This window comes from Otolemur garnettii, unplaced genomic scaffold (assembly GCF_000181295.1).
Source record: "Otolemur garnettii isolate 467f Iridium unplaced genomic scaffold, OtoGar3 scaffold00059, whole genome shotgun sequence".
Taxonomy (NCBI): Eukaryota; Metazoa; Chordata; class Mammalia; order Primates; family Galagidae; genus Otolemur; species Otolemur garnettii.
The window spans coordinates 4,325,377-4,350,531 of NW_003852454.1; the positions used below are offsets into that span (position 1 = coordinate 4,325,377).

Sequence of the window (25,155 nt, forward strand, 5' to 3'; positions counted from 1 at the left end):
TCTGCCCCACTGCTGTCCCCCTGAGGCACTGCTCAGAAGATCTGCTGCTTCGTAACTGCCTGCAAATATCAGAATGCTTTGCCACCACACTTTCAACTCCCTCTCATCCTCACACACTTGAGCACACACACACACACACACACACACACACACACATTTGATACTCCAGCATCCACTTGGTTGTTAGTCTGGAAATCCATCTCACACTTTCCTGCTCCTGGGCCTTTGTCGGTGCTGTTTCCCAGCCAGGACTTCTCTTCCCTCTTCCTCTCCTTTCTGAAAACCTGCTCATTCTTCTAGGCCCATCCTGAGTACCTTGCCCCCAGGGAACGTTGCTAACACTCCTCATTTGGAATGAATTATTCTTCTCTCAGAACTTCGAGAGACCATTACTCACACTTCAGTTCTCAATTTACCATGAGGCACTTGGTTTCCTGTGCACAGATTTATCTATTCCAATTTAGGAGAAAAGATCATCTCTGTGGTCCCCTGTACCGAGCACTGCCCCCAGAAAACGTGGAATTTGCATCACAGTGTATTCAGAACATGCACTCACTGCCTGTCCAAATGCCCACACCATGACACTCCCTGGGAGGGTGCTCTTGGTCACATGCTAAAATGGGGTTATATGTAAGTGGGGGTGCACTGATAAATGTTTGACAACTGGCTCTCAAAGATGAAAAAGCCCCAGTTTGTAGCACTTGCTAATTTCTACGGTGGAAATATAGCCACTTTGGTTAACTTCAAGATACCAAAAGACGTCTCTGAGTGCGCAGTTAGGAAGAAAAGCCTACAATAGGCTCCTATAGGTGGGTTTGAGGGGGCTCCCACACACCACGAGGGCAAAGGCTTCAGGCCTCTGCCCCTGTCTGTGCATGGGTATTTCAGGTGATAACACTGGCTTCCGCCCCCCGTCTGATTGTCTCTGTACATTGTGACCAGTGTAGGTAGGAGTTACAGGTGACATCATCTTAAACAGCAGAATACTTATAATACTTTGTAATGAGATGTGAAATAACCATGCAAATCTTTTATACTTTAAAAGGACTGCAGGTTATCTCATGGCAATATACATAAAAAGGTAACTGATTTTAAGACGAATTATATAAATTTTTCTTTTACAAAAACATACATTCAAAATTTGTTGGACTTTTCTGTGAGAAAACTGGCTATCATAGGATGATAGCTGGAATATTCTTATTTTTTTAACTTGTCCCTTCCAGGTAAAAGTTATGTTTTAACAATGAGTAATAAATAACTGTTTTGCCAAAGGAACATGTGCTTCAGTAAGAATACTTTGAGTACTAATGTTTAGAAATGTTCCCATCACTCTCATTTGTGCTCTGAGGTAAATACCGTGCGTGTACAATAACACCTTTAAAAAAAGAAACTCTTAATATTTGCACACTTTTAAAACTTGGAAACAGTTTTGTAACCTATTTAAAATTTTTCCAAAAGAAGAGCTTCAGTGGATCCTGAACCCGTTTGTTAAAAATATAACTTTTGATTAGTTTACAGGAACTGACATTAAGGAAGATAGAAACTGACTACCTGACTATATGAATTTCAATAAAAACTGATGCATAATTGCTGGATGGTTTTTTTTTTCTTTCAAAAGAGCATCTTGATTTAGTAAGCCCAGCCAGCACTGCATTTCTTCCATTTGGATTTATGTGTCTTTGAAAGAGTCTTTTTTCAGCTCTGCCAACCATTAAAACTAAGTAGGGGGAAGGAAAAAAAAAGGAACTTAGAACCAGAACTCTGAATCCAATGCTCTTATTACAGGGTTTAAACCCACATTTAAACATATTCTCATATAGTTCTCTCAAGTTAATAATAATTTGAGGAGCAAGATGTCTCTTTAAAACTATTAACAAATAAAATCTATTTTTACTTTAAAAAATATTACTTAATTCACCTTTATCACATCCTCTTCAGTTACTACTGTATTTAATTCTCTTTGTGCTTCGTCAGTTTGGGGGTTCAGTTTCTTTTGTCTCATTGACACAATTAAAAAGATTACTTTCTCTATCTTTAGCTCGACCTCATTCTTTCTATTCTTGTGTGTTGTGTTGTATCCTGAACTTCTCACTAGCACACAAATAGATGCTTATGGCTTATAAATAAGTGGTCACAGGTGAGGGACTGGTAGGGATGTGCAGCCAAAAGCATATGGGGATCACTCCTGACGCAGGTACGTCTCTCGCTTCCTTCTGACATAATTTTGCCATAACTTTTCCACCCTACTCAGCTCCTGGCCACTGCCAGGAAACATTTGAGGAACGGAAAGATTACAGAGCAGTGGAAGATGGGAACAGAACTCAATTGTTGGGGAGTCTGGGAAAATGCTGCCCACTCCTTGGAATCCCACCAGCCTGGGCCACCAATTTGTGCAGTGGTGTTGGTAAGAATCCCCCGAGGTCTTTTTCTAGCTAAAAAATTAAGTTTCCAAACTTCAGGTATTTATGTGCCAACAGAATTTTTGACATTTTCTCATAACCCATCTTCTCTAATCAACCTAATACTTCTCTTTTAAATAAATCACCTTTTCTTATAAACATTATCCTAAACAGTATTGCCCTAAAATCATGGATTGATTATTTTTGTCTATTACATATTAAAATAAATATGTAACTTACAAAAATATAAAATGCTCATATTCTTGTTGCTAGGAGTGTATGCACTGCTCTTTGAGAAACCTGGGTCCAGATGGCATTTCTAAGATCCATTTAAACTTTAAGTTCTTCTAGTCCATAATTCTATCAAAGGAATGTTCCCTCTGCCTTCCTTGGAGCTCTCTAAGTCTGGGTTCCCTCACGTTATTTCCCCAAGTTGGAGAACAATAATCCTTTGCCTTCCATATGGAGTATGATATCAAAGTTGTGGGAATAGAGGTGGGATTATTTTTATATTAATACGACAAGCTGTTATCTTCGTGTCCATCACTCTGGACCAAAGCACTATGATACTCTATCTATGAATCTCTCATGAAGTTTTTCTTAAATTGCAAGTTTTTAGCTCAAAGATTCATTTCCACCATAAGCACTGTCAGTGCTGTCCTGTCAAGACTGTCAAATGTGTATGTGGACTGATCAGGGGGCTGAGCTCCATGCTCAGGGATTGGCTTCTGGGTCCAGTCATTCTTAGCTGTGGACAAGTTACCTGACTGGTCCTTTCCAGGCCATGTGTGACAGATGGAGACAAACCTGACTAATCTTCCATGGGCATTTACCACTGTTACCTACACAACACACACTGTGGACCTTACATTGTACCTGGAGGAGACAAACAGGGAGGATAATACGTCATCTACCAGTGTGATACATTAGAAAGTGGAAAAAACATGAAGCAGGGAGAGGAGATGGAAGTTTCCAAGAGTCAGAAGGTAACTCTTCTCAGGACTGAAACTGCCGTAGGCATGCCGTCTATCTGCTGCCCTTCCTTCCCCCTCCACATCCTCAGTTTCTAAGCTCACCCACCTTTCTGACCCTATCACTCAGTTTACTGCTAACAGCATAAACCACCTGTCTCTGGACCCAGAAAATGGGATATTTCCCATCAGGATCTTGTTAAAGGAGCTCTTAGCCTGATCCTGGACTGAGCCAGGACAAAGATGGAACTTCACGTTCATCCACAACTAGGCAGAAGTTCAGGAAGCCTAGTGATAGGGCCTGTATTCATCACTCAACTTCTACAGCATGCAAAGTCTTCTTTTCTTGCAATATGGAGAGGGAACAAGGTTATTTCTAAAGGCCTTCTAGCACCGAAATTCCTCAAGTTTAATTGTATCAACAACAAATAATAATGCAAAAAATATTGACAGAAGTAGGCTATCTCCCCCACTATAATGATGCTGCTAAAATCATAGAAATGACATTAACACTGAAAAGAGAATTGACATGCTATCTATCAATTGACATGCTACCAAAGCTGTCACTCGTCTGAGTGACCTTGGGAAAAATCCTCTCTAGAACACATAATGCTAGTAACATGGGTTGAATTTCTGTTACACACCAGACACTGTGCTAGACGCTCATGTCATTGTTTCCACATTCCAGTGAGGGCGGGCATGGACCTTCACCGCACTTTACATAAATGCCGTGCCTAGTAGATTCTGCCAGGCTCCTGCCTTTCCCAGCTCCACCCTGCCTCATGCCTATTCAATGGAAGGCAGGGTTTCTGGGCCAGAGGACACACCGTGGAGATTTGCATCTGGCCCACAGACATGTTTGGGTTGGCCCACACAGAGTTGGCCTGTATGGTGTTTTCAAAAGATTTTAATCAGTTGCTAACTAATTTCACATTTTTAAAAAAAGATCTGGCTTCTTTTGAAAAATCCGAGACTGTGGCCCACATTTACAGCTGCCATTGGCTGAAGGTAAGTCAAAATCTTACCATGAGACAAGACATGGCCACACTAGTTTGCCACAGACCCCCACCAATCTCTGTTGCCTCCAGGTCAGGCCCCTTCACTCACTGAAAATATCTGCCTGGCCTCGTTCCCTGACTATTCTTCCAGATCTTCATCATGATGCTGGAGGATATCAGGATCTGATGAGCAATGAGACACTGAAATGTTCTTGCCACACAGGCTATAATGAATATACATTAAATTTATGTAGGGGCTGGAAATAAAAATACTAATAGGAATTCTTTATCAGTACTAGTTAGTCCCAAGCTTTACACTGATTATTTCATTTTGTACTAAGGAAGACCCCTATTTTTATTTAAAAAGGATTGCTTGAGGCCAGAAGTTGAAGACCGGCCTCAGCAAGAGAGACACCCCCATCTCTACTAAAAATAGGAAACTTAGCTGGGCATTGTGGCATGCACATATAATCCCATCTACTTGAAAGGCTGAGACAGGAGGATTGAGCCCTGGAGTTTGAGGTTCCAGTGAGCTATGATGACACCAGTGCACTCTACCCGGGATAACAGAGCAAGACTCTGTCTCAAAAAAAAATACAAAAAATCACAGCTTTGGGATTTGGGGCCCAGACCAGACTTACTATTTCCTAAGCCACATTTCCCATTGCCTCCCACCTGGCATTTGTATAGCATAATGCTTTTGACTTTTCCAAGATGTGAACTTAGAGTGAAATCAGGATTTTGCTCTAAATTAAATGATGTGTAAAGGGCTTGACTAGACATATTTACTGTCTTGCACTAGTGGCTAGGAGACATGGGGCTGGACAGTGAGGCAGAGTTGGGGCTGGAAGCAGACAGAGATAGCAGTGCAACTGTTGAGCCATGTCAAATTTGGGAGGGTAAGGGAGACCCACCAACAAATGCCCCTGTGTCTTTTGCAAGACTTCAGACATTCCAGGCCACCAGGCTGATCAAACCAATTTAACGGGGCTAGGGGTAAGGGTAAGCTCAGATTTGCTCACATCAGGCTGTGTCTGGGCGTGCAGAGAGTGTATTTCTCACTGACTGGTCAATACTGCCGCAGAAAAGAGAGAATTAAGGAAACATGCAAGCTGAAAACTGCCGTGCTTGTGCGAGATTATCCCAGCCTTCACTGGTCTGTTCCCACAATGGATGACCCTTTCAAATCTGCTCTCCCAGCTCCAATTGCAATGGGAGAGACATTCTTCCACTTAGCACATCCTTACTGAAGGTCATTTTGTGCCAGGTGTGTGCAGCAGACAAATCAAACTTGACCCCTGACCTGGGAGAAATTCACAGGCCATTGGGACAGACAGGCAGGAAACAAACACTGAAAGTGTGGTGGGTACTCCCTCTAAATGTCTAAATGAGGGAGCTGGGTCACTGTCACTTGCACACTTTCTGGATGACTTTGACAGCTTAAACATAACTCTGGAAACTCACTTATCTTCTCTCCAAAATGATGATAATAAAATCTGCACATTTCATTGTGAGAACAACCTCATGAGAAACCAATAAATTTTGTTTTCGTATCTTTCCGATCAAAAGTACAGCAGGCCAGGGCAGATATTTCCCTTGTTACCCATACTTTACCTCCACCATGTCTAACACCTCAGCACAGCCTGAGGATCTTTACAAGGGCTTGTGGATTGTCCTAACAGAGCATGGGAGTGTAAGAAAGTGTGGCTGAGACCCGAGAGCGGAGCACTGTAAGGGAAAAACTCTACAGTCTGCAGAACAAAAGAAGAAGACCCTAAAGTCAGCTAGGCAAAAGGGATGAGGAGATGTGACAGCTTTTTGCAAAGCACACACTGAAGGGTGGATATAGTTTGACTTCAGTTACACACAGCATCTCAGAGCAAGTGTCTCCTGTGCTGTCAGGGTGGGAGTTATGAAGGTGGCTACTGCCTTGGCCCCTCTCTCTGAGTGTTTCTGTCCTGTGCGGGTGAGAAGATTTCTGACTTTCCCCATCACTTAGCCCATGCCTTGCTTGCCATGTAGATGCCTGTCCCACTGATAAAGGTGTGACAAGGCTCCTGGGTGCTCAAGGCTCTCTATGTTCTTCGGAGCCCATTCACCATCCCTGCTCCATTACCATCCAGTGTCCTAGCCCTGAACCCATCCCTGAGCCCTCTCCAAACTAAGCCCTTGGAGACGGAATTACACGCTATCTGCATTGTACATGAATTCCTTCCTTTACTCTGCACAACAGTAAGAGCACAATAAAAATTAACAAATCAAAGCTTCTTGAGGGCAGGGGCTTTGTCTTTCTCTATCGGCCACTCCATTTAATACATTCTTGTAGCTGGCATATGTGGTTGTCACCAAGGACACATGGATAGCCTGAAAGGAGATTTAATGTTGGTAAATGGGCAACTGAGGCCAGAGGTTGTCGAACAGACCCAGTATCCACATGCAATCACTGAACAACCTGGATGCCTGTTAAATCGCCCACCCCAGTACATGGCACACACACCCACCCCCCCCAAACTCAGGGTCTCTGGCTCCTTCTGAAACTCAAAACCCTGGGCTGTGCCTGCCACACCTGCCCTAACACTGCCCCTCCAAGGAGGGTGCAGAGGAGCAGTTCTCTCAGAGAATGATGCTGTAACCTCAACCGACTATGTATGAAAAGCTCCAAAAAAAAAAAAAAGAGAAATGGTCATTTGCCAAGTGATGTTTCTCAATCCACAGCCTTCCCCTTCTTTGGATCGGGGCTAAAATGACTGAACTACAACACCAGTGTTTTTCCCAAAGTAAATGGCATTAGTCTGTTTAATTAATTAGGTAGACTAAAGGGACATCTTTCTGGTTTGCATATTTACAGGAAAAAACAATTTGACAGCAGCGTCGATTTCCTTAAGCTTGGCACACTGTCTATTTTTCAGTAAAACAAAAAGGTTTGTAGCTCCAAAATTTAATAAATTGCAAGCCAACTCCCTTAGGGCTGGGTTTGATCTCAGATGATTTTTCTGCTGCAGCTCAGATTTAGGAGGGGGAAACAGCGCAGGAAAAGCAAGGGGGCCACTGGCTTGGTAAGGCTGGACGTTCTTCCCACCCGGAAATTCTCTTCCAAGCTGTAAGTAGCCAAAAATCAACCTACATTCTTAAATTCCAGTGAAAAAAGATCTCACCCCCGTTTCGATAAATTTGATACTTCTGGGCTCTGTGCAATATGTGTGATATATAATCCATATCAGAATTTCTAATCCTAACTGTAATATGCAGGCTGGAAAGAAAGTAATTCTTTGCTAATCTTTTTGAGTTTATTGCATCTGCTGTCTGGGAGTACTCAATTCTAACAAATCCAGTTCAGGCCTTAAAATCATTCATGTACATTGTTTGTCTATCTCATAATATTATCAATGGAGTCCGCTTATTTATTTGATGAAGAATAAGGATTGTCCTGCGAGACTTCTTTTCCCGGATTCTTTCATAATTGCAATAACTGAGTCATTATTCAGGAAACCAAACTCCCATTCAAAATGAATTTTAGATTTGGTTCCTATGCTTTCTGCACATTGAATTGAAAGTTCATGAGTTTTATGACCCAATTGTGAGGGTACATATGAGTACTAGGGAGGGTGGGGGCATTTGAAATCTATTGGATTGTCATAGAGAGAAATAACTGTATAAAATTTTAATTATCTATCTTGAAGTAATAATAAATGTTTGATGAGATAATAATGAGACATGCAGGGAAATGTTAATGAATGTGTGGAACATAAAGAGTTTAAATAAAGGAAGAAGAGGAATTGCTCCGTAATCGGCTGTTACTATTCATATATTTGCTGCAGTATTTTGGAAGTCAACCTAAGGATGTTTCACAGGTCAGACTGTGGTCAAGATAATATTGTATTTGTTTATGGTGGAAACAAAGATCTTTGCATATTCTTCCCAACATAACTCCCGGATTACAGTTGGGATCTGGAGTGCTGCACTGAAGTTACGCATTCTCCGTTTCTCTTGTCGGCTGTCTGAGCTGGTTCTTATTTCCTTGTTGCTACCGTTAAGAGAAAACACGAACCAGAACAAGGACAGTATCAGAGGCCCCAGTTAGTTGACAGCAGTCATGGTGCTGAGATTGTTCCCAACTTAATTCAATAAAATTCGATGTTGTTTTCTCTTTCAGTAGGATTGTTTACTTGGAAAAACACCATATAATTAAAACCATTTTATGAGTTGTCGCAAGAACAGAAATGATGACTCAGTCCTCAGGATTCATTGTTTGTGGGGGGTGGTTCTCATTCGAGAAATAGAAAGTATTGGCTAGATAGGATATGTGCAAATAGTTTTTATTTTCCCCTTTAGACTTAGAAAAGCCTAACCCTAGGATTGAAGGAAGATGTTTTAAAGGGAAGGCAGAACCAGAGACAAGGAGAATGTGAAAGCGCCTTAGGTCAGCCTCAGGACCAAGGACACTGGCATAAATACTGAAAGCAGATTTTAACACTAATGCCCTCAGCTTTTGTAGGAAAAAAAGTGATTCTGATGATCACTCAGAACTGGCTTCAGGTAAATAGTTGCATTTTCCTCTCGCTAAAATAAATAATTATTAAAACTACAAAAATGGAGTTTTCACCTAGAAACATACAAGTTGCACCTGCGTAAGCGCCGTCTCGGCCTTCCTGTAATGAGAGGTAACACTCATTCGGTACTGACTGATGTGAGCACCATGTCAAGAACTTCACAGATATTTTTTCCATCTGACCCTTACAACTCTAAGAGATAGTCTTGCCCCCATTTTGCAGATTAAATAGCTCATGTGTGGAAAAGTTAGAAATTCTACTCTCTTATGTTAAAGCCTGTGGGTTCTCTTTCTCCCCACTACCCAGCTTCCCAGCCCCCTCATTCCCCACTCCCCACCCCTCCCCTGCAAAGACCCCTTTCTCTGCACTATTGGGTGATGGATTTCAAGCATCAACACTGGCATGAGTTCAGCACCTGCTATGTGAGCAGCCCTTAAGATCCATGGTGCGTGGATACACATGTTTGCTGCATACACTGCCGGACAGAGGGCCACCTAGACTATCACAGAGGCCCCAGTGGGGGAGTTCAGGGACCATCGTGCACAACCCCTTCACTTTGTGCACTGGGAAACTGAGAGCCTGTTGAGGGGAGGGGAGAAAGAAAAAAATTCTCTTTGCTCAATGCGGGGTTTTCAGGAGCTGATTGTTCATACACTTTCTGGCTGATTTCATAAGATCAGCAACCCACAAGCACACTATGTCAGAAGGATTGCATTCAAGTGAGGGCTTGATGGGAAGCAAAGAGGAAGGCAGAGAGGAAGAGGAAGTCAGAATGGAAAAGAGAAGGGGGAGAAAAAAGAAAGAGAAAACCCGGGCCTGAATTCAAACAAAACATAACCTGTCGGGATTGAGTTCCTTTTTGTTTGCCCGTGTCACCATCTCAGCCTTTTGGAGGGTACACTGATGTTCTCATGAAACCAGTCAGACTCAGAATACACCATTACAACTTAATACATCCAGTATGTAATTTGTACTTAACAGAAAGATCTTCAGGACCACTGGCCTCTCCCCTGCTCCACCATTCAGACCAGAGCCGCTCCGTGGGAGGTAGGCCTCAGCGAGACCTTTGTTTTTAATCTCCTGATACCCACCAGCAATTGTCTGGCTGGAAGATGACATCAGTCTCCTCTGCCATCATCAGGGTCCGCAGACTAACCTAGGAGGGAGAACCCACCCAGAACTACTCCCCTGACATTCTGGAATCACCCAGAGCCCGGAGGGAGATGCGGGGCTGCGGATGCAGCTCTTCCCTGAGCATCACACCCTCCACGTGGGCTCCTCCCCACTCTGTAACACCAGGCAGTGGCTGGCCCTGCTGAGAGTCCTAGCCCTGATGCGGGGCAGAGAGTCTGCTCCTCTGTGAGGCCTGCTCAGTTTCACCCCAAATCTGATGGCCCATGTAGCTCCTCACAGGCCTCCAGAGGATCTGCACAGCAAGCTGGGTGGTGGTGAGGACATAATTTAAAACTGTTGCCTAGTGTCCTCCTGAGCCATGCCCTGCTCTGAGTTAAAAAAAAAAAAATTAAAAAAAAAAAACTCTCATCATTCAGGCAACAGCTGGAAGGCTTGGCTGAATGGTGTGTGCTTCAATGTGGAAGGTCACAGGATGCTGATCTAAGGGCTGAGAAGTCCTGCTCACCCAACTGTTGACACTCAGTAAACGGGGCAGGCGGAGCTGGGGTGAGCATCTGAGGAAGAAGGCCCCACCCCACCCCCAGGCAGAGAAAGAATAGGAAGCCACTTCTATTCAGGGTTCACAGGGGTCCCCAGCCCCCCATCCGCCCCCTGCCAAAGCCACTGGGCCCTTTTCCTGCCTCTAAGTTACCTTGTATTATAACAGGATTAAAGTATATTTAGCTCTTCTATTAGCATACTTTAGCCCCCATTTTGGCCTACTTAAGGCTTCCGGCTGACTTTGATCAGTTTTGCGTTCTACTGGTCAACAGGAGAGCCCAGCAGGAGGGGTGGCGGGGGACAGAGAGGGAGTCAGACTGTGAAATTATCGTGATGCTCCTTCTCTTGTGCCCAATATTCTGAGTTTTCCTTAAATGGCCCAGTTTACACCCAGAGTGGGCAGGAGAGGGAGGAGGTGGCAGGAACCAATAATAATTAGGTCTGAGTTAGAAGAAGAGAGAAAGGGTTTGAGCATCTCCTAAGAAAAGGTGGGGGGGGCTATAATTTCTACAGTGTCTGCCTTTTTATTGCTTGCATTTGCATATAAATTAAATCCATATTGTAGCTTTAAGGCAAGCCCAGGCTTAGAATTCCACACCGCTCGGGGTCCCATTGTCTTAGAGCCAGTTCTAGGCGGCAGCGAAATGAAAAGGGAGGGGAGAGCAGAGGAAGGAGAAAGTCAGCTTTGTAGCGTTTTTAATTGCCTGTTTGTTTTCTCCGCCAATTACAGGCAAATTAATATTTAAACTTTGGGAGGCTGGGAGGGAAGTGCTTACAAAATAGGTTTCAGATTTCAGGGTGTGCGGCCTTCAGCTTTTGGCCCTCTTATGGTTGAAATTTCATGGTGGTGAAATAAAAAATAATCATCATAATTAAGTCTCGAGTTGGACCTAGATCCTGTTTTGATTTCTTCTCTCATTATACCAGGGGTGTGCTGAGATTCAGTTGTGCTTCCGGAATGACCCAGGGCTCAGGGGTTCCAGTAGCCACAAAAAGCCCCAGGCTGGGTGTTGCTGAAACCATCCAGTGGACCACGTATCTCCAGATATCTGGCCCAGTGTCACTCAGCAATGTGAAAAGTGGCCTCCGACTAAATTCTGACTCCGATTCAGTAGAGTACAGCCAGGGAACCCACGGCTTCTGGGGCAAGCCAATTTGGAGAACCCATCTGCTATTCTAGTAAACACATCAGGATTGAAGTGACTGTTTGAGAGGTCTGCAGAGACCAAAGACGTGCAGAGAAGGACCCTTCATGCTTCTGTCTCAAAAATGCCTGAAAGTGGGGGACAGGCCTGAGGAAGAGCAGCTTTTTCCTTTGAGTTTTAGCCTGGTCCATTCACAGAAGAGAAACATGTTTTAGGGAACCTCCCAATCAAAAAGTAATCAATTGCACACAGTTTCAGTAAAATCTCAAGGGGGCAGGAGGCCGGTGCTAAGTCCCTGTATCCCTTTTATGGAATGTGTTGCTTATGCTTATTTTTTTTTTTTTTAAATAGATGTATGTACTCTGCATGGACTATCTTCCACCCCATTTCTTCTCATTAGCGTGCCGTAGAGGTATACTATCTAATTTGGGAGGAGAAGCTGAGTGAGTTATTTTTGTTATTAAATTCCTCTAGTAAATCTCCATCCTGACATTATTTCAATAATTGGTTCCACGGTGTCCTTGGCACCCCTTCCTTTGGAATTCTTTTGCCTTGGCTAAGCCCCCTCAGACCCAGTTTCTCCAACCTCTGCAATTGCCTATACTCTTTCAGTGGCTCTGTCTAAAGGATTTCTGGCCCCATCCTCTTCTTTTTTTTTTTTTTTTTTTCCTATTTCCATAATGTTTCTTTCCTGGAAAGAGCCAAACTGCTGCAGCTTCCCAGACACGGCCTCCCCTTTCCTTTGTACTCAGCGTCTCAGAAAAATTCAGTTTCCCCTGTGATAAGATACTGCCTCTACCCTCCACTGAGGCCCTCTGTATTTCATTTTTGTTTTCCTCTAACACTGCTCAAATGCTCCATGTTCTGAGCAGCACAGAATTTTTTATTTATCTGAAATAAGCCCTTCCTGACTCCTCCCCAATCTGGTCCTGCACAGGCACTGCCAGATGGGATGCAGTTTCCTGGGAGACAGTGGTGAGTCTAATTGGGTGCATTTTGCCCATTTGCCTGATCCATATCTCTGGAAAGCATAAGCTGCTCGCATTGGAAATTCCAATTCCAGCACCCCAGCACCTCTCACTGTGGGGGGGAAAAAAAACCAGAAACCTGATAAGCAAACTTTAGATCAGTCATTGGCTGACTAGATTGTTTCAAAATAATGATGATAAGAATGATAGCTAACATTACTGATTATCTACTCTAAGTTGGGCTTAACACTAAGTGCTTTATGACATTACATATACCTCATTGTTATCCTCACAACAACCCTAGATGAGCTATGAACTATTATTAACCCAGTTTTACAGATGATGTAACACAGAGAGGTTAAGTAAATTACCCTGGGTCCCACAGCCTATAACTTGCCCAGCTGGGATTCAAACCCAGACTGTCTGCCTAGAGCTCATTAATTAATTTAACCATCTGCCATAGTCCAACCACATCTCCTTAGCACACAGGCCACACGGACGTGTAGTAAGAGCTGAGCTTGTTGGATTCTTCTTCCTCACCAGCCCTATTGACAGTGCTGCAAGGTAGATGTGATTATTCCTGCTGTACTGAGCAGAAACTGACACTCTACTCCTCTTATGCATGGAGTCCACATTCACACCCAAGTCTTCAGGACCCCAAGGCTAAACCACCTGCTCACAGCATAGACCTGACCTCAGAGAACATAACGATGTCGGTAACACCCACTGACCCCAACATCCTCCCTCGTAAGCACCTGCAGATGCTGTTGCCTCAGCATGCCTGGATGGGTGAGCACAGACTCTGCACAAGGCTATGCAAGACCATCCTGGTCCTCACAAACCTTAAGCCAAGGGCACAGGAAGAAGTCAGACAAGCAGATCATCAGAAATGGGCTTGTCATTTAACCCATTTAGCCATTAGTTTTCAGAATCATTTGTGCACAAATGCTCTGTTTTATTTTCAGCATATTTGGGGGTTCCCAGATCTTCCAAGGAGCCCAACCTCCACCCCAGGCTTTCTCTGGCCCACAGCTGAGCCTGCCTCCCTCTCATGGGCCACTGTCACTCAGAGCCGCATCCAGCATCACCTCTAGTGGATGAGATTGGCTGGGAGACCCTTCTCACTGAATCTCAGATAGCATTATTGATTGTTTATCATTTTTTAAGCCAGGAATATATGCACATGACACAAAATCCAAAAAGGAGAAAAAAATCATAGGGTGAAAAGTCTCCCTGCACGCTGTCCCTCCCTGACCCAGTTCTCCTTTCCAGAGGCAGCTCCTGGCACTACCTTTTGCATATGTATCCTTCCAGAGATAATCTGTGCATATATATATATATATACACACAAATATGTGTGCACATATATGGAAATACACACATACATATATGCGTCTGCTTAGACAAAAGCAGCATTTATTCTGTGCTTACTTTTTTCACTTAACAACATAGATTAGTAATTATTCCATGTCCATACACATTGTCATCTCATTCTTTTTAATGGCTGTGTAATATTTTATTAGATGGATGTACCATAATCTATCTAACAAGTCCTCTAGCTCAATAGTTCCTTAATTACTAGGCTCAACTCTGTTGCTGTTCTCAATGCTTTTGAAGATTTTTGCACATGGTCACTTTGCAGCTGTGCTATCACACAGATAGGAAAAATTCCTAGAAGTCAAATAGCTGGCTGAGGCGGAGATGAGTTTTTTGTTTTTTGTTTTTTGTTTTCTTCAGAGACAGAGTCTCACTTTGTAACCCTTGGTAGAATGCTGTAGTGTCACAGCTCATAGCAACCTCCAGCTCTTGGGCTTAGGCGATTCTCTTGCCTCAGCCTCCCAAGTAGCTGGGACTACAGGCACCCACCACAACGTCTGTCTATGTTGTTGTTGTTGCAGTTTGACCGGGGCCGGGTTTGAACCCGCCACCCTCGGTATATGGGGCCGGCGCCCTACCCACTGAGCCACAGGTGCTGCTTGTGTTTTTTGTTTTGATAGTTATTGCCAAATTACTCTCCATCAATTCATACTTCCACCAACAGTAGGTAAAAGTACCATTTCTCTCCACCCTGAGCAACACCTGATAATAAGGAATTATTTTATCTTTGCCAATCAAATAGGTTAAAAAACATTATCTTATATTTTAAATCTGCGTTTCTCCTATTATTAGTGAGGTTGAGACACTTTGCAGATGCCTGAGAGCCATCTGAATGTCCTATCCTGTGAGCAATACACAGCCTTTACCTGTTCTGCTGGTCTCTTTCTTACTAATTCAAAATAGCTCTTGACATATTGAGGAATTTAGCTATTTTCTGATCTAACAAGTTGTAAACATTTTCCCCAGCTTGTCATTTCATTTAGTTTATGGTTTTTGTTTTTTCCCTGAGTGGTCTTTCTTATAGCCTGGGTTCTAGTTTCAACCCTGTCCCATCCCATCAGTTTCTAAAAAAAACACAATCGTGTTTGGGAATGTCAATATTGTTCTGTGGAATCAGAGGTAGGAGGCTGAGACAGGAGGATTGCTTGAGCCCAGGAGGTTGAGACTGAAATGAGCTATGATGACGCCTCTGCACTCCAGGCCAAGCGACAGAGTGAGACACTGCCTTAAAAAAAGAAAAGAAAGAATCCAAGACGTTTAATACAACTACTGGAATGCATATTGCCAGGAATTTAACAGCTCTGGATTTTGGTTTCCTGGCCTGTGGGATGAAGGGGTTAGACTGGATACTATGTAAGCTCCTGGTCAAGTCTGCCATGCTCGTCTTCTCTGAATCCTTCCTGCAGCTCTGGGATTCCTCTAATCCAATGGTCTTGCTGCCCACTCCGATAGTGGGCTCTGCTCCTGGATGCAGGTGTGAGAGGCCTTGCAGGAGGGCCTTGCCTTGCCTTGCCTGGGTCACAGACTGTTGTCCTCGCCTTTGGGGCAAGCCTTTGCCACCACCCACCATGTGGGAGGACTGAGTTCAAACCCAATATTCTTTGGCTTTGGAGCACAAGGCTTCAGGCAGAAAGCAGACAGGAATCAGAGTCACTGAACATAGCACTTAACTTTAGTCCTCACTGCCCGGAATTCCAAAACACCCCCTTAAATGGATCATCACGGAAGCCCCTGGCTCTGTCTCTGGAGTCACTCTTTAGATCTACACTGTATATTTGGAAAGCTAAATCAAACAAAATACCCGTGGTCATACAGAAAGACAACCAATTTTGTTTTCAATTACCTGGATAATATAAATAACATAGATTTGGGGATGTGGGGTCAGGTAATAGGCTCCAAAGGACCTGGACGGTGGTGGGTCTTTGCCACTGCCATTATGGTCTTGTGGACAAATGCTGATTTCCTCAGCTGGTCTGCATCCTCCCCCAGCAAATGCCTATTTCTTGCCAGTGTCCGGCCCACTGCCATGGAGACAAAGAGCACCTGCCTTGGCTTTGAGAATGGCTTGTTTTAGTCAAAGAATTCCTCTTCAGCCTCTCAGAAGAAGATCCTCATCTAGGTATAAGAAGACCCATTTCCCTCCTGCCCCAACCCACAGCCCAAAATGACATGTCCTGATGTTGAAAAGCCCGGTTCCCAACAGAATAGCAAAATTCCTCCTCTGGCCCCATGAAAAAGACCTGTCACTTAGACAGCGATATCATTTAAAGGGTGTCTGGGTCTATGCAAAACATGACCTTCTCCATATCGCCTCTGAGCTGGTCAGACATATCCACCTTCAGAATCACTCCATGGATTAGAAATAGGTAAGTCCATGACATCCAAACTTTAAGTCCATTAAAATTATGGCTGTTTTCAATACCATGGGCTGGGGCTGGGTGCTGGGGACAGAGGAGTGGATCCAAGTGCTGGTAGCTGGGCAGTGCCCTGTGCAGGGCAGCCTGAACACACAGCCACTCTTGTGGCCACCAGTTGGTCCTGCCTGGGAGAAGAGCTCAGTGTGACACACCTGCTGCTTTTCACATCGGGAACCCCAAAGAGTGTCTGACCCTGAGAAGATGAGCCACAGGGTGGGGGATTTCCTGACATGCAACTCTATTTGCCCACAACAGGGCAGGTTGGAGGAAAGGGGCATCCTAGCGGTGTAGAAGGGAGACAGCTGAAAAGAAGGAGATGTTCAGAACACCTTGGCTTACCTCCCCAACCCCATTTCACCCAAAGTGAAGCCTGGGCCAGGCTTTAAAGCAACCTGCCTGCCAGATCAGGTGCCTCTAACCCCCTGGCAGAGCTGTGCTCACAACAGGCATAATTGCTGCATACATGCAAAGTGCAATGAGGGCCCTGCAATGCTATTTTTCTTACTCCCAGTACTCCTAAAGGAGAGAAAAAACAGGCTTGCTGCTTTAGACAAGGCCAGAGGGCTACAGGTGATTCCCCCTTCCTCTCTGCATACAGCCACCCTGTTACCTACCAGCCCCAAGGGTCCAGCCCCAGAAGTATGGCTTGCCCTCAGGTTTATCTACAGGGCAGGTCTCCTGCCGATGGGCACCAAAGCACCCAGTGTTGGGGCTAGACAGTACCTTAAAAAGCATCTTGTTTCCAAGGGAATTCAAATGTGCTTCAAGGGACTCAAGAAGCCCTGAGATGTGGCCAGCACACTATCCTAACCAGGCTGGCCACTAGACTGCAGGGAGCTCTCCATCCCCAGCCAGACCAGGTCCCCTGTTGTCTTATGAAGCTTTTGAATAAGACACTATTTAAACAAAGACCTAAAACTTTTCAAAGGCACTGACAAGGTCCAAGCCCCTCCTAGGACCTGGCAATAAGACATTGGAAGGCTGCATTGCTTCAGGGGTCAAGGCCTGTACTGTGTTGACCACAGACCCCAGCTTTCTGTGGAAGCCCTGAGGTCTAGCTCCACCCTTGCTCTTGGGACACTTGCAAGGATGTGAATGGTGAGAAAAATTACTCTGGCAGGCACAGCACACCCCAGAATTCCAACCCACAAGGCCTGGATCCAAAGACTCCCAGGAATGAAAAATAAGCAGGAAATGCCTGTGGTTTAGGTGGATAGACCTGTTCAGGCCACAGCCCACGCACAGAGGGGGAATGGGGCAAAGACCCACTATTGAGTTGATGTACCCAGACCCCAGTATATCCAGGTAACCTTGGTAAAGTAAACCTTAGTAAGATGGAGTCAATAATTCCACCTACCCCATATTCTCACATGAGCTAAATGACCTTGCCCAGTGTCCTGCACATGCTAAGCGCTCACAGTTGTTGGTGACACTGACCATGTTAAGTCATCATGGTTATGTAGCCACATGTGCTCTTGTTCTGTGGTGAGTGTGGCCCTCATATCTGGTGCCTTGTATTCTCTACTGCACCCGACAGGTCCCTCAGTCCACAGTGCTGCTCAGCAGCTTGTGTCCCTGAGCACCTCCTACATGTCAGCTGGTCCTCCCAGGTTCTAGCAGAAAACCATTAGTATTTTGAATGGGCTGAGTGAAAATCTGCATTGTGGCCACACAGCCTGGATAATTTGAGCCAAATATAAAACTTTGCCTCTCCTGGTGGGTTAAAATGACACTTTTCTGGATAACCACCCCTGGACCCACTCCATCTGCCTGCATCCCCTGATAAAAAGAAAAGTAAACAGTTATGTTTTATTTGTTTGTTTGTTTGTTTTTGCTTATCCCACAGCATCAAAGAAGCCCCGTCAGAAGATGCCTCCCACCTCAGCCACCCCAGCCTGCCCTAGGCTCACACCCTCCTTGTACCTCCAGCAGGCCCAGAGGTGTGGGGTCTTGGTCCCAGTCTGGAACTTTGCCCTTGGGCGTTGGCATTGTCCCCTCCAGCCCTTTGTCTCCTGGCTATCATCTCCCTGCAGCCTCACTGGGATTCCAGGAGGGGCCTTCCCAAGACCAGGTGGCAGTCATGTTGCACCCACACACACACACCCCACCTGCCGTGGTCAGGCTCCCTGCTGGGCTGAGTCTCGCCTACAAGGCCGTGGTTCCCTCCCAGCCATGCCCTGGCAGCCTCCAACAGGCCTGCACCTTGCACAGTGCCTGACCCTTCACTCAGGCCTTTAGAACCACAATGAAGGAGCATTATGACTGAGTACTTGCAGAGTACTGAGAAGAATCACTTCTGGAATTTTATCTCATTCTCCTGCCTGCCTTCAGTACCTCTAAAAGAGAGAAAAAACAGGCTTGCTGCTTTAGACAAGGGCAGGCAACTCTTGCCCAGTGACACCCTCCACCCAGAGCAACCCAGCTTGTTTTTCCCTCTCAGCATCCCACAAAAATCAGTCTATCCTCCTGATGGGGCTAACACCACCCCAGACAGGACAGGAGGCTGATAATCCTGTACCTGCCTTGACCATGGGGCTGAGCAAGTAGATGCTCAGGAAGATCAAAAGAATAATCCCCCTGCCTCTGGGAGGTTCATCCCAGGATACCAGCTGTGTTTGCAGAAGTCAAGACTCCATTTCAGAATTTCAGAGCTAGATGGTCAGTCTTAGCCTTTTCAAATCCAAGTCCCTCAGACCTCTTGACTGCAGATGGTGCAGGCTTCTCCATTCACAGCAGTGGCCTTTTCCCTGCCACCACGGGGCACTCACTACATGCAGGCACCACTCACTGAGATCTCAGAGCAGCCTTGCCAGTGAGCTGCTATCAGCCTTGCCCTCTTAAAGGTGCGGAGACTGAGGCACGGAGAGTCTGAAGAACTTGCGCAAGATCCCTCAAAAATATGGATCAGGGATTCAGCTCACACACTCAGCCACTGTTATGCCTGGGGAGACCCAGGTCCTAACCCTGCTGCTTCCTTGCTGTGTGCTTTTAGGCGAGTCACTCCATTTCTCTGAGCTGCTGAGTAAAGTGCAGGAAATAGTCCCTGCTTTGCAATAGCTAGCAACCCTAGCTAGTATAGGCCTGCCCATAATGAAGGCCTGATAAATGATTGTCATCATTAATCCGTTTATTCTTGCCTGATCCTCCCAAAATCTAAAAACAGCCCCCTCCAGCCTGACACCGATGGACGTGGTTGCCTCCCTTGTTGGCATGAATCCATTATTAACTGAAACTTGTTTCCCACCTAACATATCCAGCCTCATGATGGAAGTTGGTCCGAGTCCTTCTGAAAGAGAAACTTCCAGCAGGACTTCATCAGGGTCCCTGGTGGATTTGCCTCCAGGGGGCACTCAGATTGTGCACTTTATATGCAGTTACAGTTAAGGCAGCACTTCATTCAGTTAAAGCCTCTTGCCTTGGCATCTTCCAAAACTCAGTGTGAGAAGCATACCCTCCAGGCAGTCTGCCCTATGCCCGCCCTCTCCTGGGGCCTTGGGTGCTCCTGCTTTGGGATTCCTTTAGCTGTGTCCCAGTACCTACCATCTTATCACTGTAGGGCTTATCGTCCCATCTTATGGGACTGATTCTCTATTCCCATTCAGTGGTTCTCATCATTCTGTGTGCAAGAAAATCCCCTATAGAACTTTTTAAGCAGGCCCATGCCAGGGTTGTCTCTTTGAAGATTTGAGCTTGGCAAAGCTAGCATCCAGCCTGTGGCATCTCGATTTTAAAAGCTCCAGGGATGGTTCTGCTGTCCACCAGCAGCTGGGAGCCCTCAGGCCCAGTCCTGCTGCCTAATCTCCATGGTAACCCCAGCATTGCGTCCAACAGAAGATCTGCACCCAGTAGGGCCCAACGATTACTCAGCCAATTAATAAATTTCTGCCTCTCTGTTCCTCCTATCTCCCAATTTCTACCAACTCCCATCCATGATTTCGAGAATAGGGTGAGGAAGGGGACAGGAAGTATGAGGAAGGAGAAGGAATTTCCAGAAAGGAAACTGAAAATTTGGCAATTTTCAGGCCCCCCAGGGCACCTTTGAATCTAATTATTAATACCTACATACTATAGTCTTAATACCTTTGATCTGGATAGTTCTCAGAGGGTCCTCCTGTTAAGGAAGCAGGGCAAGGATGATTATCCCCATTTCACAAATGATCCCAAAAAATTTTAGAGAAGGCAGAGTTCTGAGAGGTTATTCTAGTGATATCCCATTCATTTTTTAGGTCAGGAAACGAGGCCCATGAAGGGTGAGGGGCGCTCCTGACAGGCAGCTCTTAGCAGTGCATTTCCTCCTTCAAACACACGCTCTTTCTGCACCTGTCTCAGCCTCTCTCTCCCTTTATGGCTCTGGAGGATTTCAAAGCCACACTGAGGAAAGTACTGCCGGCTCATCAGCCCACCCAGCCGGCAGCCTGAAGTTCAGCTCCCAGCTGATATCTCATGTTTCAGGTCCAGCCTGATCTTCTCCCCAGTTGGGTCTCAGCTCAGCACTGCACTGAACAGGGCAGGCCCTGCCTCCTCCCTTTGCACCTGCGCCTGCTCCCAGCTTCCCAGGCAGTCTCCTGCCTGCAACACACTGTGCTCCTCTCTCCCCATCACAGCTTCTCTGCCTCCAAGAAGCCCTTTGCTTGTCAGGGATTCCCAGGGCTCTCTCCTGGGCCCTCTTCTCCTTCATCCCCCCTACCCCCCAGGCTTACCCTCACTCCCAGCCTGTGTAGCAGCCCCCAACTCTGTCCTCTGGCCAGGCTCTCCCCAGCCCCCCCAGGGCCATCTCCAACCAGCAGTCTCCACCTGCCCTCACACTCATTATTTGACAACGAATTTCACACCAACTTTCATGCTGTGAACAGAGAAGTACCTGGCTTCAGCCACCCAAACCCTAAACTGTGAAGGAGGCTAGGCCCCTGCTACAACCCCGCTGGCATGGTCTTATCCATTCTGGCCATTAGGGAACTCTTAACCCCTCTCTTAGCCAGCTTCCCTCCCCTTGATAGACAGGGCCTCAGTCACCAACCTATGTCCTCTGTCCCCCTTTCATCAGGGCGCTACTAGGCCAAACATTTTCGTGCTACAAGCCATAGCTAAAAATAAATAAGTACCACTGTGATACAGTACACAGATACACATATACAGTAGAACCTCCATTGCTGACCCCCAGCCTACACTGAGCAGCTGCTTAAGTTGGCCTAACTTTCATAGATAGGACATGTAGCACAGGCACGTATTAGCGCCGTAGGTCTAGTTCCTTATGTTGACCACCTCCGCATGCTGATCAGTTTTTTGCAGTCCCTCAGGTAGTCAACTCAGAGGTTCTACTATACTGTATATTGGGGGGGAAAGTCTCACAGAATTATACGTAGCCTTTACTTCATGGAGCAGGCATACTCTGATATTTTCTATCTTATTTTATTATACCTATTTTACTTTTTGTAAAAGTTGTTTGCAACCCAGTAAATTGATTTTAGTGAGTCCTAAGTTGACATTTCAAAATCTGGTCCACTGGAGCAGATTTATAGATAAACGTAATTACAGAATTTACGTTTGATAGCCTGTGTGTCTAGCCTCGTGCTCAGAGGGCCCCGCTGATGAGGGCTCTTCTGCACCTACCTCCTCTGTGTCTGTACCTTGGAAGTGAACCCAGCAGGTAGCATGCACAAGTTCATGTGGTCGTTAGCAAACACATGTAGGCATCTGTGGACTGCGCAGTCTGGTGCACCAGGCTCATGTGTGTGATATAAAGGTGAGAGTTTGCACAGGGGTAAACAGGTATAGGCCAGTGGTTCTCAACCTTCCTAATGCCACGATGTATTTTCATTGTTACAAAGGGGTTGCGACCCACAGGTTGAGAACCCCTGGTATAGTTGGAAACGTCTAAATGTGCGTCACACATGAGCTGACAACCTACACAGGCCCTGAGAGTCACAATGAAGCTACAGCATCCAGCTGCACTTCTTCCTGTTCTGTGTGGTGTCCCCATGCACCTCACCCTTCCTGGGCAGGCCCCACCCTTCATGACAAAGCAAAGGATGGGAGGACCCTTGAAAGAATCAACCCAACCAAACTCATGAAAGCCAGGGGAGAAGACATGTCACCACAAGTCCTGGGAGGTCCCAGATACACAGGTCATAGACTCTGAGGAACCACATCAGGCAGAAGAAAGAGAGCCATCCAATGGTGGCCTAAAGGCCACCAACATCCCTGCTTCCACACCTCAGCCACTGTCCTCTGTCCTGGCTTTTTCCAGACTTCACCCCACTTCTCCTGTTTCCTTCATGATCACAGAAATGTCACAACTGGGGCATCTCTTCCTTCTTCTTAACCATGTCTCCAAGTCTCTTGTTGGCCTTAACATGGTGGTGATGTTCTATCAAGGTTTATCTTCTATCAATTCAATACCCATTTCACCAATAAAACAAAGCCTACATGATATTCCCAGATATGACTAATCACAACACGTTCTGCTGCACAAACTCTAAAATATTCTCCCCTATTATATGCAAGTTTCTTCCAATCAGTGCTAAGGAAAATGTGTAAATATTTAAACCACAAGTCAGATCAAGTCAACCCAACCCAGCTCCACGCCCTTCAGGGACTACCTGGCACTGAAAATTGAATTCTGCCCTGCTTCCCCTCATGGGTGCAACACTCTGACCCTTGAGTACTAACCTCCTGCCCCAGAACTTCATATGCCTTACCACTTCTCATTTTGCAGAATTTGGATCAAACATGATCCCCTCAAAAGTACTGGCCAGAGGGGATGGATTTTGGGGAAATGCACGTTAGCTTCTGCCCTCCATAAAATCCATAATGGTTTACCCCAAAGCCACTACCAGATTAACACCCAACTGCTTTGACACAAATTCTCTGGCCCTACTTTCCTGCCAAATACCTCTCCAGAGCCTTCCATATAAGATTCCGCTGTCACCACTGACTCTGATTTAAATATCTGTTGCCCCTTCGTAGTACTCACCAATAAGGGAGATTCCTATCTTTGTATTTACCTGTTTATTGGTCGTCTCCAGACCAGACTGTAAGCTCTGTGATTCCAGGGTTTTGCCTGTCTTGTTCAGGGCTATATTCTGGAACAGTTGTTCCCTAAGCATCTGTTGAACGTATGGATTGGCCATCATTTTGCTCTGCTCATGGCCGAGGCCTCCTGATACAGAGATGCTTCTATTCATCATCAGCCTCTCCAAGCAGCTCAAGACTGTCTGAAAGGAGAGAGGGAGAGGGAACTAATGTTTGTGAATGCCAGACACTTTGCAAATATTATCTCATTTAATCCTCATCATAGTTTCAAGAAATAAATATTAATAGTCCCACTTTAGCCTGAAGACTCTAAGGCCCAGAGAGTTTAAGAGAATTTCCCAAGGTCAGCAACAGGACTTAGATCTATACCCTGCAGCCCACCCTCATGGGTCCTCAGTCCCCAGAGGCATCTTGTCAGTCAGCTTATCCCTGGCTTACACTCTACCCCCTCATCCCAGGCAGCCTCAACCCCTGGCATTCTATTCCCACAGTCCTCAAGTCCTGCCCACCTGCTGTGATGCTCAGTGACAGCGTCAGCTATAAGAGAGCTGCCAGAAAGAAGCAGCTAAGAAAGTAATGTAGCTGTGGTGGGAGGCGTCTGCCCCTCAGGGCACCCCAGCCCAGTGGGATGTAGGTGGCCACTCATGATTTTGTGATCACGAAGGCAATGCAGACAAGAAATGTTCTGAGATCAAGGTCTCTGGAGACACAAAGAGACCTAGGACTGTATCCCCAACTGTGTAAACATGATGTGTGCAGATGGGCAGGAGCAGAAGGGGTTATGGAAAAGTGGACCAGAATGGCTCCACAGCAGGGAGGTGGAGCTATGCTATGGGTGATTTTTAAAATTAAATATTAATTATTGCTTGAATTCAAGTTTTAAAAATCAAATATTGGGAAGGAAGGAGGAGGGAGAAAAGGAGGGAGAGAGAAAGGAACAAAAGACCCAGGACAGTGAGGGAGGGAGGGAAGGAAGCCAACCCTTCGCCAGTTTCTCTTGGGTCCTTTTTGCCACCTACAGAGCAGGAGAGCTGCAGCAGCCCCTGCTGCTGATGGCAGAGAGGACTGTGGCAGCCAAAGACAGGAGCAAGGCCAAAGGTGTGGCAAAGAAATAGAAGCCCACACCTGTCACCTGGCACTTGTCCCCAAAGCAGGAACCATGATCACATCACTTCCAGCCTGACCTCCCACAGGGGCTCTGCTTGCTGTCACCACCCCAGTTCCCCACTTACCTTTACACATGCCACCCAGGATCAGTCCCCACCCTCTGCCTCCATTCCTGCTCCCTCTCTCTTTTCTCCCTCAAAAGCCAACTTAAAACTCTCTTCCTCCAAGAAGCCCATCTGGATTACCATTTACTCTATTGATCTTCAGCAGTTTGTTACATTTGCCCTCTTCATACTGTAATATGTTGAATCATACGGAAGTAAATTTTTAATATTTGGAAAGAGTATAGCCTTTAAATTCCAGCTCTGCAACTCTCCTGCTGTGTAATATTTAGAAAGTTACTTAACCTCTCTGGGCATCAGTGTCTGAAATTATAAAATGGAAATGCTGGTGCATTCTAAAGGACTAACATAAGGAATCCATGAGATAATATATATACAGCCCAGGAGAGTGTTAG

At 45.6% G+C, this 25,155-nt stretch overlaps 1 pseudogene across 1 annotated transcript in view; it reads left to right on the top strand.

Annotated features, from left to right (window-relative positions):
- Positions 1-24,646, top strand: part of LOC100955243 — a 35,280-nt pseudogene extending 10,634 nt beyond the window's left edge. The window contains exons 2-3 of the transcript XR_001161403.2: positions 24,023-24,104; positions 24,553-24,646. The product of XR_001161403.2 is annotated as a pyruvate kinase PKM pseudogene (transcript). The remainder of the gene's footprint in view (positions 1-24,022; positions 24,105-24,552) is intronic.
- Positions 24,647-25,155: the final 509 nt, after the last annotated feature.